The following is a 13,987-nucleotide window of genomic DNA, read 5'->3' on the forward strand; positions in this document are numbered from 1 at the left end:
TTTTACAAAAATCTTCTCCTCTGAAACTACTGGACCAAATTAAACCAAACTTGGCCACAATCATCATTGGGGTATCTAGTTTAAAAATTGTGTCCGGTGACCCGGCCAACCAATCAAGATGGCCGCCATGGCTAAAAATAGAACATAGGGGTAAAATGCAGTTTTTGGCTTATCACTCAAAAACCAAAGCATTTAGAGCAAATCTGACATGTGGTAAAATTGCTTATCAGGTCAAGATCTATCTGCAACAACAAAAGAAAGAGAGTTTTTAACGACCTCAGCTGGCTATACAACCCTTGCACAATCAACTGAATTTTGCAGAAATCATTAATAGGATAGATTGCCCTTATATGATAATTTTTTATTACCTTTTTGGTTTTTTTGGCAAAGTGGGGGGGGGGGGGGGGGGGGTGTTGCGCAACAACAAAACTACTTCACAACTTTCTCATTACTTTGCATTTCTTGTTAGATAAATTTTACAAAAATTCTCCCCTTAAACAACTGTTGAATTTAAACAAACTTGGTTTAAATCACCACTAGGATATCCAGGGACCACTGTGTATGATGACCCTGCCTGCCCACATGGCTGAAATAAAGCATAGGTTTCAAATGCACTTTTTAGTATTATATCTCTGAAACTAAACGACAGTACAACAGTTGCATTTATCATGTAACAATTGTAAATAAAAATATCAGGTGAGCGACACAGGGTCCTTGGACCCTCTAGTTATTCTTTTTAGCAATCAGTAAATTTTCATGTAGCTATGTCACATACATTTTAGCTTATTAAACGCCATGTTTGGCATGATACGGGTTATGAACAAGTACACATTTTTTTTGGGGGGGAGGGGGCAAGAGGACCACCCCCGTGTGCGGAATTTTCTTGTTGCGTTTAAGACCAATTGGTAGCATTCAGCTGTAGTCTGCTCTTTGGTCTGTTTTTTGTCTTTTTGACATGTTCCCCATATCAATTCTCATTTTAATGTGAGTCAGTTAGTGCAAATAACATGTTATAAAACAAATATAGAATCATATTCAAAACAGTGTGGTCCTGGCTATTGATTGACGACCTAAATTATCCCATTGACTGGGACAGATTAGGTGAACGTTTGTCGGTAACAACCACTGCTCACTATGTACTTGGTAAAGACACTGAATCTGTGGGGTCACCAAAGGTTTTCAACACCTAAATAAAGCAATTCGAAAAATGAATCCGGAATAATACAACGTGTTGATTTATATAAATAATATAAATCAAAATATAAAGGTTATTCCTGAATAATTTTTCGAATTCTTTTATTATTAGAGGCGTTAAGAACCTTTGGTGACCCCACAGTTTAAATTCTATAATAAGAAGGTGAGCAATGGTCGTTACAGATAAGTTCACCTAATCTGTCCCAGTCAATGGGATAATTTAGATCGTCAATCAATGGCCAGGACCACATTCTTTTGAATATGATTCTAAAAAGGACTGTGTCTAAGGATATGAATTAAGATTAATGAGATTTACCCTCAAGATTTAAAATTTGTAAAAATTAAAACGGGACATAACTCTTAAACGGCAAGTTACTCACTGCCTGAATTATTTTTCTGGTTATTAGCATTGTGTATAAATTCATAAAATCTGGATGAGGCGATTAGAGTGCGAAAATGTAACGTACGGGTGGTCAAAGGTAACTCTTAATACCCCGGTTGCCCACGGCGGAGCATAAAAATTAACGACATTCTTAAGAAATGCGCATCGGTTTTAGAAGATTTCTGATCCAATGTAACTTAAACTATATAAGTTATTTTAAGCTTCAGGGCACACGATACAGTGACAGGGGATATAATGAATGACATCACTAATGTATTTTTTTTTTTAAAGAAATACATGTAGTAGTATAAAATTGAATGTCAGTGTATTGATCTATGGAGACTGAATACTCGCTGTTTCAGAATCTAATACATCCTGGTTTTTTTTCAAAAATTTACACCAAAACGTCCTAATTGGTTAAAAATTTCACAAACAATGGAAATTAAACCAATGACGTGACTTTATTTTAATTTTAGGGTACGAACAATGAAATTACCCATATATGCTTGACTTTGAAACGGCCAATTAGGTATTTGAATAGGTGTTTAAAGCAATAATTTCTAAGCTCAACACGATCTTAAACAAAATTCTAGACAGTCACGTTGTCAACCTAATCATTTTAAAAGATCAAAACGTGTAAAAAAACCCAGCTCATAACAGATGTGTTTAGCATCTAAACATCATTTATAGAGTTTCGTCGGTGAGCTTACAAACGCGTTTTGCAGAATCTCGATATTGACGACTTCAAGTCTAAACCTCCTGATTGCACTTGTGCTAGTTCCCAATTCATATATAATCCTGCTGGCCACGTTATTACCGGTGACCTTAACATTGTTAATAACACTTCTCTACGAAATGTGTTATCGAAAGGTCCGAAATATCGTGAGCCTAAATCCATCAATTGGAAATACAACTTTAAAATTTTGATGGACTCAGTCGAGGATTATGCCAGGCAATGGGCTAAACGTGAAAAGGAAGACGTAGACACTCTATCCGAATGGATTAAGGCAGTGAGGTCGTTAATACAAATCAGAATCAAGAAACTGAATGGGTCCATCAATGCCCATGCTACGTCAATCTTTAAAGACCCAAATGTTGCTAAACACTTATCCGACCTCCATGATAAATATGTTGTTGTCCCCGCAGACAAAGCCCCAAATAACATCGTTTTTGTCTGTAAAAGTCACTACATTAATTGCTTGATAAACGAATTAGGTATAGACAATTCACTTGGAAACTCAACATATACCCTCACGACACTTACCAAAGAGGAAATCCTGGATAATCATAGGTCTGTTCTTTGTTCCTTTGGTATTTCAATTAAAGATGAAGAACTGGATCTTCCATCACTGTATTGGATACCTAAACTACATAAGTGTCCTTACAAACAACGGTATATTGCTGGGTCTTCCAAGTGCTCCACGAAACCTCTTTCTAAATTATTAACATCTATTTTATCAGCAATCAAAGACGGGCTTCAAAGTTATTGTGAAACTGCCTATTCTAGAGGTGGCGTGAATCAGATGTGGATACTTAAAAATTCCAAAGATCTTTTAGAGTACATACAATCTAACTCTCTTTCATCTTGTAACAGTATTAAAACATTTGACTTTTCTACTCTTTATACAAGTATTCCACATTCCAAACTAAAAGACAAATTGAAAGAGTTGGTATTACTTTGCTTCATAAAAAAGAATGGCCAACGTAGATACAAGTATCTTGTCTTAGGGAGGGATAAATCATACTTTGTAAAGAATCACTCAATTACAAACGCGTTTTGCAGAATCTCGATATTGACGACTTCAAGTCTAAACCTCCTGATTGCACTTGTGCTAGTTCCCAATTCATATATAATCCTGCTGGCCACGTTATTACCGGTGACCTTAACATTGTTAATAACACTTCTCTACGAAATGTGTTATCGAAAGGTCCGAAATATCGTGAGCCTAAATCCATCAATTGGAAATACAACTTTAAAATTTTGATGGACTCAGTCGAGGATTATGCCAGGCAATGGGCTAAACGTGAAAAGGAAGACGTAGACACTCTATCCGAATGGATTAAGGCAGTGAGGTCGTTAATACAAATCAGAATCAAGAAACTGAATGGGTCCATCAATGCCCATGCTACGTCAATCTTTAAAGACCCAAATGTTGCTAAACACTTATCCGACCTCCATGATAAATATGTTGTTGTCCCCGCAGACAAAGCCCCAAATAACATCGTTTTTGTCTGTAAAAGTCACTACATTAATTGCTTGATAAACGAATTAGGTATAGACAATTCACTTGGAAACTCAACATATACCCTCACGACACTTACCAAAGAGGAAATCCTGGATAATCATAGGTCTGTTCTTTGTTCCTTTGGTATTTCAATTAAAGATGAAGAACTGGATCTTCCATCACTGTATTGGATACCTAAACTACATAAGTGTCCTTACAAACAACGGTATATTGCTGGGTCTTCCAAGTGCTCCACGAAACCTCTTTCTAAATTATTAACATCTATTTTATCAGCAATCAAAGACGGGCTTCAAAGTTATTGTGAAACTGCCTATTCTAGAGGTGGCGTGAATCAGATGTGGATACTTAAAAATTCCAAAGATCTTTTAGAGTACATACAATCTAACTCTCTTTCATCTTGTAACAGTATTAAAACATTTGACTTTTCTACTCTTTATACAAGTATTCCACATTCCAAACTAAAAGACAAATTGAAAGAGTTGGTATTACTTTGCTTCATAAAAAAGAATGGCCAACGTAGATACAAGTATCTTGTCTTAGGGAGGGATAAATCATACTTTGTAAAGAATCACTCAATTACAAACGCGTTTTGCAGAATCTCGATATTGACGACTTCAAGTCTAAACCTCCTGATTGCACTTGTGCTAGTTCCCAATTCATATATAATCCTGCTGGCCACGTTATTACCGGTGACCTTAACATTGTTAATAACACTTCTCTACGAAATGTGTTATCGAAAGGTCCGAAATATCGTGAGCCTAAATCCATCAATTGGAAATACAACTTTAAAATTTTGATGGACTCAGTCGAGGATTATGCCAGGCAATGGGCTAAACGTGAAAAGGAAGACGTAGACACTCTATCCGAATGGATTAAGGCAGTGAGGTCGTTAATACAAATCAGAATCAAGAAACTGAATGGGTCCATCAATGCCCATGCTACGTCAATCTTTAAAGACCCAAATGTTGCTAAACACTTATCCGACCTCCATGATAAATATGTTGTTGTCCCCGCAGACAAAGCCCCAAATAACATCGTTTTTGTCTGTAAAAGTCACTACATTAATTGCTTGATAAACGAATTAGGTATAGACAATTCACTTGGAAACTCAACATATACCCTCACGACACTTACCAAAGAGGAAATCCTGGATAATCATAGGTCTGTTCTTTGTTCCTTTGGTATTTCAATTAAAGATGAAGAACTGGATCTTCCATCACTGTATTGGATACCTAAACTACATAAGTGTCCTTACAAACAACGGTATATTGCTGGGTCTTCCAAGTGCTCCACGAAACCTCTTTCTAAATTATTAACATCTATTTTATCAGCAATCAAAGACGGGCTTCAAAGTTATTGTGAAACTGCCTATTCTAGAGGTGGCGTGAATCAGATGTGGATACTTAAAAATTCCAAAGATCTTTTAGAGTACATACAATCTAACTCTCTTTCATCTTGTAACAGTATTAAAACATTTGACTTTTCTACTCTTTATACAAGTATTCCACATTCCAAACTAAAAGACAAATTGAAAGAGTTGGTATTACTTTGCTTCATAAAAAAGAATGGCCAACGTAGATACAAGTATCTTGTCTTAGGGAGGGATAAATCATACTTTGTAAAGAATCACTCTGATTCAAACAAAAAATTCTCTGAAACCGATATTATCAAGATGCTTGATTTCTTGATTGACAACATATTTGTAACGTTCGGAGGACGTGTTTTTCAACAGACTGTCGGCATCCCAATGGGAACAAACTGTGCCCCTCTACTTGCCGACCTGTTTCTTTATTATTATGAGGCTGACTTCATGCAGGAACTTCTTAGGAAGAAAGATAAGAAGTTAGCAATATCCTTTAACTCCACTTTCCGCTATATAGATGACGTTCTTTCACTAAACAATTCAAAATTTGGTGACTATGTGGAACGCATCTATCCCATCGAATTGGAGATAAAGGATACTACAGATACAGTTAAGTCGGCTTCATATCTTGACTTACATCTAGAAATTGACAATGAGGGTCGATTGAAAACTAAACTTTACGACAAAAGAGATGATTTCAGCTTTCCAATTGTGAACTTTCCATTTCTAAGTAGCAACATTCCAGCAGCACCTGCATACGGGGTATATATCTCCCAATTGATACGATATTCCCGTGCTTGCATTTCCTATCATGATTTTCTTGATAGAGGGTTACTGCTCACAAGGAAGCTATTAAACCAAGAGTTCCAAATGGTGAAGTTGAAATCATCCCTTCGTAAATTTTACGGACGCCATCACGAGTTGGTTGACCGTTATGAAATAACCGTTTCACAAATGATATCGGATATGTTCCTTACGTCGTAACTACAATCCCCTTCCCTTTCATGAATGTGACCTACCGAATTAGACTATTTACCGGATTTGTAATCACATAAACAACACGACGGGTGCCACATGTGGAGCAGGATCTGCTTACCCTTCCGGAGCACCTGAGATCACCCCTAGTTTTTGGTGGGGTTCGTGTTGTTTATTCTTTAGTTTTCTATGTTGTGTCATGTATACTATTGTTTTTCTGTTTGTCTTTTTCATTTTTAGCCATGGCGTTGTCAGTTTGTTTTAGATTTATGAGTTTGACTGTCCCTTTGGTATCTTTCGTCCCTCTTTTCTAAAATGTCGTATATGACTTTTTTGGCTAAAAATACCTTTTGACACCAATGGTTTGAGCGAGAGGAAATCTTTGGTATTACAAAATAGCATGTAGTTAGACCAATCAAAATGTGTGAAATAAACATATTACAAAAATGCTAATGTCAGTTGTTTGTAAAGTTTGCTTCCAAAATGTTGTATGAAAATCGTTATAGGATGGCTTTGAGGAGAAAATATAGTGTTTCCTACAGTTGGTTTTGGCGTGTAATGGCGCCCTGCCGCGATTTCTCGACGCCCTGCCCTTTTTGGGAAAAAAAATTGGCGCCCTGCCCTAATTTTGTCGTAATTCCTGACGCCATGCCTTTATCGTCGTAATTAACAACCGGTACTGAAAGACATATTTTATGAATATAGAATACCGCTCCAGTTATTTCCCTTCAAAACAAAAGTTCACTAGGTCGCCATTTTGTAATCGATTTCGTAATCAGCTGATTAGCAAACTGCAATAGATTGAATAGTGAATACAGATACTAATCACGGGTCCTGATTGTATCCCCCAAGTCCCAGAAACATCGTTTTGCCTAGAAGATTAATGAAAAAACATCGATGTGATGCTTAGATAATTTTTTTTTACAGCTGATAGATTTCTAATTTACATAATTTACATTGTTTGCATGGTTGAACAAGCCAATGAACGGCGATCATGAGACATTTGTCAAATTGAAAAGTAAAAATTCTTTGCAAACTATTTTTTAAATACAAATGCTTGACTGTACCTTAAATGAAATGAATACAAATCCAAACTAAATTATTAAAAGCAGAATAATCCAGAAAATAAATGAATTCCTTGATCAAATGTTTTCTTTTGTTTACAAACATGTCACATGATCATTTTAGGCGGGAAAAATACTTGGGAAAACACCTAAGTAACAGACAACTATGTCTGGCTATTTATAGACATTTAAAATAAACAGCTGATATGGTAGTGCCATGAAAGTAGTAATACTTGTTGTATCTATATTAATTTAATTTGGAAAAGGGTGTAGAGGGGAAGGTGTTAATTTGTAAAGTTATTTTTTTTTTTGTAATTTAATAAATTTTGGTTACTAAAAATGACCCTGGATATCAGGGAATGTGTCAACCTGTTTTTAGGGAAAAAAAGGAGGATTTGTCAATGACAATTGATATGACCAAAGCAATATTTTTATATACATGTATATGACATAGTGCTTTCTTGTTTTTAAAGAACTGATTTTGTTTTTAATTGTGTTTATTGTTTTAAATATTTCATATATATATGTTTTAAACACTTTTTCTTGTTTAACAATTTGTTTTAATGATTGATTACAGATGTATATGTCCTTTTTATAGTATAAAACTAGTATGTTTTAAATGAATCCATTTTATAGAAATTGCCTGTTTATGTTAAGTAAGTGCCCTAAAATTGTTGTCCATCGCGCTTAATGTGCCCTCTGAGCTAACAATTACCCTGCCCTTTTTAAAAGCTGCAGGAAACACTAAAATAAGTATACATTTATTTATATCTAATTGTATCTGTGAAAATAATTAGAGTTCTTGGATAATCCAGAAATGTCCAAGTATTTATTTCACTGCTATTCACAAAAATGTTTAAGTTCACATTCAACATTTTGGAAGCATACATTTTGCCAAAATTTTCAAAGCCTGTTTGTTCGATATTTTTCTTGCCGATTGATAATGTCCTATTTGGGGTGGGTAGGAATTTTTAAGGGAAATATTTGAAACATCTAGTTGTCATGTTATCGCTGTAAGTAGATTCATATTCAAAACAGTGTGGTCCTGGCCATTGATTGACGACCTAACTTATCCCATTGACTGGGAAAGATTAGGTGAACGTTTGTCGGTAACAATCACTGCTCACTATGTACTTTTTAAAGACACTGAATCTGTGGGGTCACCAAAGGTTCTCATTACCTAAATAAAGCAATTCGAAAAACGAATCCGGAATAATACGATGTGTTGATTTATATCAATAATATAAATCAAAACATAAAGGTTATTCCTGAATAATTTTTCGAATTCTTTTATTATTAAAGGCGTTAAGAACCTTTGGCGACCCCACAGTTTAAATTCTATAATAAGTAAGAAGTGAGCAATGGTCGTTACAGACAAACGTTCACCTAATCTGTCACAGTCAATGGGATAATTAAGGTCGTCAATCAATGGCCAGGACCACACTGTTTTGAATATGATTCTATACCCTTTTTTTAGCACCAGTTGAGTACCTTTTTTTATATTTTCAAGAGGCAAAATGCCATCAAATCTCAAATTAACAGTATATTGTAACGTTATTGAACGTATCAACTATTAAGATATTTTCTTTTTCTACGTGTTATATTCTTTTTATCAAATAAAACATTGACCCAAGGAACAAATCACACATAAGCTATGTTTAGTGTATAATATACAAAATGTAGACAAAACAATGCCAATTGAGTGCAGTCAACTTGAATTGATTGATTAAATAGTTTTACCAATATTGTTATATGGATCAGAATAGAAGGAGTTTTTAAAATATAGATATACATATATACTTGAACGTGTACATTTACAATTTTGTTAAATGATTTTACCTTTAAAACCACGAGTGTCATTCGGTTTAACGGGAACAATGATCGTGAAAGAATATCTAACGGCGGTCAAGTATTGAGAAACGATCGTGAAAGTTCTGGTAACGGATCGTGACAGACATTAAATGTAAATTCTAGTTCAGAATCTTTTGAAAAAAAATCGCATTATTTTCAAAACGCAGCACAAATCCGAACAAAAAAATATGCCTGTCAAATGGTTTAAAGTCCTGAACATAACTTTGCAATAAGAAAAAGAAAATATGCAGTACTTTATGAAAAATCACAAAAGGCGCAATGCATGTCTTTGAAATTAATAACAAATACCAATGCAACAACTAGTTTAAAACGAAATAATAAAGCTTTTTACAACAAAAGACTATACAATTACATTATTTTCTGCTATTAACCATTAACATTTCATTAAAGAGAGTCAGAACAATAAATTTGTCATCATTTTTGAAATCGTTAAAATTTGAGTTAATTGCACTTGCTTTCAAAAACCAGATCTGAATAAAATGTACAATGCATAAACAAAATGTTTGTCATTTTCTACAAAAGTAACTGTACAGTACAATATTTACATTTTCGATCATTGAGAATATCAAGAGTTTTGTGATGTCTTATGATAAATACAAGTTACAAAAAAGTTATTTAATTAAGCGGTTTTAAGGAATAATTGCAAATGATTTATTGGCTGTGTTGGTTGTATAACGTCAAGTGGCAAATATTTCACGCATTTTTAGGACGAAACTGGGCTTTTGGTGTACGCTATTTATCATTTTAGCCGTTTAATGTCATTGAAAGGAAATCCACACTACCCCCTACCTTACTTTTCATAATTGTATAACACAGTTTAAAAAGCCACAATTAAAAATGCCATTGTCGAATATATGAAAAGTCCAGAGAAAATTTAAATGGCTTATATCTCGAAAACAAGCACACGGAATCTTTAGTTTGTTCTGCTTTTTCAGTTACTTTATTCATATACTATCAAAATAATTTAAAAAATATTATTTTGAAAAATTGTAGCGAACATCCTTCAATTCATTTCTTTATTTACACTCAGACACAACATATGTGTTAAATGAGGACAAATTACAAACCCAAAACAATAAATGACAGAATAGAGAGACAAGTTGAGGCAACTAAAAACAAAAGTGTAATTTCCAAAGATCATAAACCTTAAAGATACATGCATCTTTCTAAATGATGTTAGATAGCTTCTTGGTACATATAGACAAGGATTTGTATTACTATACAAATACTTGATATAGATAAATTATACAATGACCGACAGTGACACAATGACAGTATATTATGCATTTTCAGTACAGATGAGTATATTGTTTGATATTTCGGTATATATTTCTTCCGATGTTCAGTAATAGTACTCTTATAACATATATAAATAATGATATTATTCACAAATACATGATTTGATCATTTATTTACATAAAGGACATATGACATAGGTTCTATTTATGGTGTACCATCAGCTTGTTTCCATACGATTTTTTAGAATACGTGTTCTCAGTAAATTCTAGATTCTTTTGTCCTCTGGAAGACGTAATAGATAATTTCCAAGACGGTGACCTATAGTTGTTAATGTTTGTGTCATTTTGGTCTTTTTTGGATAGTTGTCTCATTGGCAATCATACCATATCTTCTTTTTTATAAGACTGAGTTTTAGAGACTTGAAATAAATTGTAATATTCACCATGAGACAAGTTATCGATATTACTGAACCACTTCTGGAGAAACTAATCTCGATATATTTATTATAAGAAGCAGTATTCATTTGACTATCAATAACAATTAAGGCAATTAACATTTTTATGGAATGAATTCGGCTGATCAAACAATATGTCTAAATTTGAGTTTTACCGAAAAAGTTGTGTGCATTAGTTTTGGGACCAGCTTTTATGTACGACATCCCTTATGTACAAGGCAATTATTAGAACACAAGTTGTATAAAATATAGATTATTAAGATCTAAGTCAAATGAATATTTCTGATTAATATTGACTTTATATGGTTGCGTCTCTGTAATATTTGTTTTTATTTTTATTTTGCATAGCTAAAATAATTTTAATATAAATATTTAATTTATACAATTTGATAAGTTATATATTTCGATATGAAATCTGAAAACAAACATTATGTATGTGCCTGTACCAAATACGGAGCCTGTAATTCAGTGTTTGTCTTAATATGTTTACGTTTTACATTATTTGTTTTTCGTTCATTTTTTTATATAAATAAGGCCGATTGTTTTCTCGTTTGAATTGTTTCACTCTTTCATTTCGGGGCCTTTAATATCTGACTATGTATGGGTGTCCTATAGATGTTAATTTATGTGTCTTTTTGGTCTTTAATGTGGAGAGTTGTCTCATTGGCAATCATACCACGTCTTCTTTTTATATTTAAAATATCAAAAACAATTTTCGAATAAATGAGATTTGATTGTCCACCTTTGTTAGTTATTGTTCAAATAATTATTGACATGTCAAATATATATTATTTCATTTTATGTATAGTTTTTTCTTTAAAAATTTTATGTTGGCAAGCCCGACATGAAAGCCTACGCTGCTGCATAACTCGGACTAAAATAGAATCAGCCTATCACAAAACCGTTTTATAACAATCTCGGACGATAACAAACTCGGAACACAATTATTTGTATATGCAGAAATATATTGAACAGACTCGGACTACGATTAGTAAATTGTGTTTTAACATTTTTTGAGTCTTGAAAATTCTTTACATATAAAATTATATACGAACTTTGAGATAATGATTCCTAAATATTTTTGAAAAAAAAAACCAATAGAAGTTATAAAGAAATGTATAAAAAACACTGTGCGGGACAAATTTGCCATTCCGGTATCGGCAAATCTGACTTTGTCGGTTTACAAGATATCAAAAAAAAAATTAGCCCAGTGATAGATTATTGAAAAATTAAAAAAATGCCATATGTCCCAACTTGTCACTGTTGTCACTGTTGTCACTGCAGCTGATTAAAAGTACATTTCCCATGGGAAATTTGATAATTCCCATGGGAATATTAGAATTTCCCATGGGAACATTGGAAGTTCCCATGGGAAAAATTACTTTTCCCATGGGAAGTTTAGAGTTCCCATAGGAACTTTAAAGTTCCCATGGGAAAAGATGAATACAAAAAGTTCCCATGGGAATTAATTCTTCCCATGGGAACAAATTTTCTTCCCATGGGAACAATTTTTCTTCCCATGGGAACAATATTTCTTCCCATGGGAACAAATCTTCTTCCCATGGGAACAATTTTTCTTCCCATGGGAACAATTTTTTTTCACATAGGAACAATTTTTCTTCCCATCATGCCCATGGGAACATACTATATTACAATACAAACATTATTTTCCATTTGAATTTTTTTCTTCAGAAAAATTACAATTTGTTGCAAATACTGGATATATGAGAATAAAAGAGAATATACTTCTGCCTTAGCTGGATGGAAAGCTGTAGGGCATAACACATTTTTGGAACCTTGTAAAACATCTCAGAAAAGCAGATTTGTCCACGGGACAAGTTTGCAATTCCGCTGAGTGCAAAAGTTGTTCACCTTAATTTTTGGAGTTAAGTCAAAATGAAGTTGATAACTTGGTTGGTATTGGTTCCCTGATATTTGTCCTAAAATTGTTTGGCTCTAGCACCACTGTTTAAAAAGTTATGCCCCTTTTTTCAACAATTTCCTTAGAGGAATAGTTGTTTTCCTCAAGGGAAATCAAATTTCCCTAAAGGAAAAAGATTTTTCCTCAAAGGGAAATTGTTTTTTCCTCAAGGGAAATTGTTTTTTCAAGGGAAAAAGATTTCCTTCAAGACAACAAATTTCCTCTAATGAAATCATTGTTCTTCAAATTTCCTCTAAAGAAATTTCTGAACATCAAATTTCCCTTATTTGTTCTTGTTAAACATTTCTTCGCTATACCATGTATACAAACAGTATGAATATAATTATTACAAGACTGTATAGTTGATGCAAATGATATTCAAAACTTTCATAAATGTTTGACTCAACATTTTAATGACATTGAAAATTGATAAAGTCTGACTGTTTAGATCTAGGTATTGTTCATACTTTTTATAAAATTTAACTATGATTTATAAAAAAAATTTGTAGCAAATGATTCTGTTTTCTTTGTAATTGTTTCAATGCAATATATTAATAAGCAACCAATTTGAATGTCATACCATTTGTGGTGTTCTAAAGAATTTGCTTATATATTTGCAGATTAAATAATAAAATATACACTTTTCGTGTTATTTTAAATTAAAATTTTCTTCTGTTTCAGTTTGTGTACAGTTTTCAATCCACTACGTAAGAATTCAGTGAATACATTATTCCATTCACTTTATAACATTTTCCTTCAATTCTAAGAGAAAACATTTTTGCAAATTGTTCTTCAATGATCTTCTTCCGTATATTTGATATGAGGGAGCGATATAAATAAGTGGATAAAACTGGTGTTCCTTTGTTCTGCATTCTCCTTTCTTTCAAATAATATATATAATATGTTGTTGCTTTTATGCAATAGTGTTTTTGTGTATCTATAATAGAACTCCATTTTGTTTATTGCATTATCATGTGATAATGATGAAATTTCCTGTTTCTTTTTTGTAGGAAAGCACACATTCCAGTTCAAATTAATCCAATTATGCACTTTGTAAATAAATTTCAACTTTAAGTTTCCTCTTCAGTAATGACCTATTGATCATGAAAACCAAGATGTCTGATCACCTATAAATACACAAAATAAACAAATAAAATGTTATAAATGGAGAGAGAAACAGCAATAAATGTTTTTCATATGTATCTTTCTTTATTAAAATTCATTAAGTAAACTTGAACCTTGCGAAAAATAATTAGCTGTAATGTAAGACTAGAAAG

This window comes from Mytilus edulis, chromosome 8, assembly GCF_963676685.1.
Source record: "Mytilus edulis chromosome 8, xbMytEdul2.2, whole genome shotgun sequence".
Classification (NCBI taxonomy): Eukaryota; Metazoa; Mollusca; class Bivalvia; order Mytilida; family Mytilidae; genus Mytilus; species Mytilus edulis.